At 41.4% G+C, this 503-nt stretch overlaps 1 protein-coding gene across 1 annotated transcript in view; it reads right to left on the bottom strand.

The window, feature by feature from the left end:
* The window catches only part of GLB1L2 (galactosidase, beta 1-like 2), a 21804-nt gene that overhangs the window by 7738 nt on the left and 13563 nt on the right, over nt 1-503 (bottom strand). The window lies entirely within an intron of this gene.

Raw genomic sequence — 503 nt, 5'->3', positions numbered from 1 at the left:
CAGGAATATTGCTTTTAGGCAGCAGAGTTGTAAGGACTACTCAGGGAGACTCCAAACTCAACACACCAATGACCCAATTAGCAAGACAATCGCAGATGACAGTCATTAAAATAGTCTCCCACAGCTCTGTGTTCACTGTACTTTACATTTCAGATGACAGTCATTAAAATAGTCTCACACAGCTCTGTACTTTAATGTACTTTAGATGCCCTGGTGGTTCTGGGGTTTGTTGATTTTGGTTTTTTAGTATCTGTTTTCCTTCCTAATCAGCTTTTAAACTAGAAAAAGACTGATGCTTTCCAGAAGGTGCTAGACTTGCAAGTGGCTTAAGTTCGCCCCATTCCCACAAAAGGTAAAATAATCCTCTCTTAAGGAGGAGTGTGTATTCACTGCACAAGTGATACTGTTATGACGGAGGTTTCACAAAACTTGTGACATTCTGGCAAAATAACGTCTCCACAGGAAGCGGGAGGTGAAAGAGATGATTTAAACCACTGGGCTGC

This window comes from Eurypyga helias, unplaced genomic scaffold, assembly GCF_000690775.1.
Source record: "Eurypyga helias isolate BGI_N326 unplaced genomic scaffold, ASM69077v1 scaffold16781, whole genome shotgun sequence".
Lineage (NCBI taxonomy): Eukaryota > Metazoa > Chordata > Aves > Eurypygiformes > Eurypygidae > Eurypyga > Eurypyga helias.
This window is presented reverse-complemented; position numbering and strand designations above follow the sequence as displayed.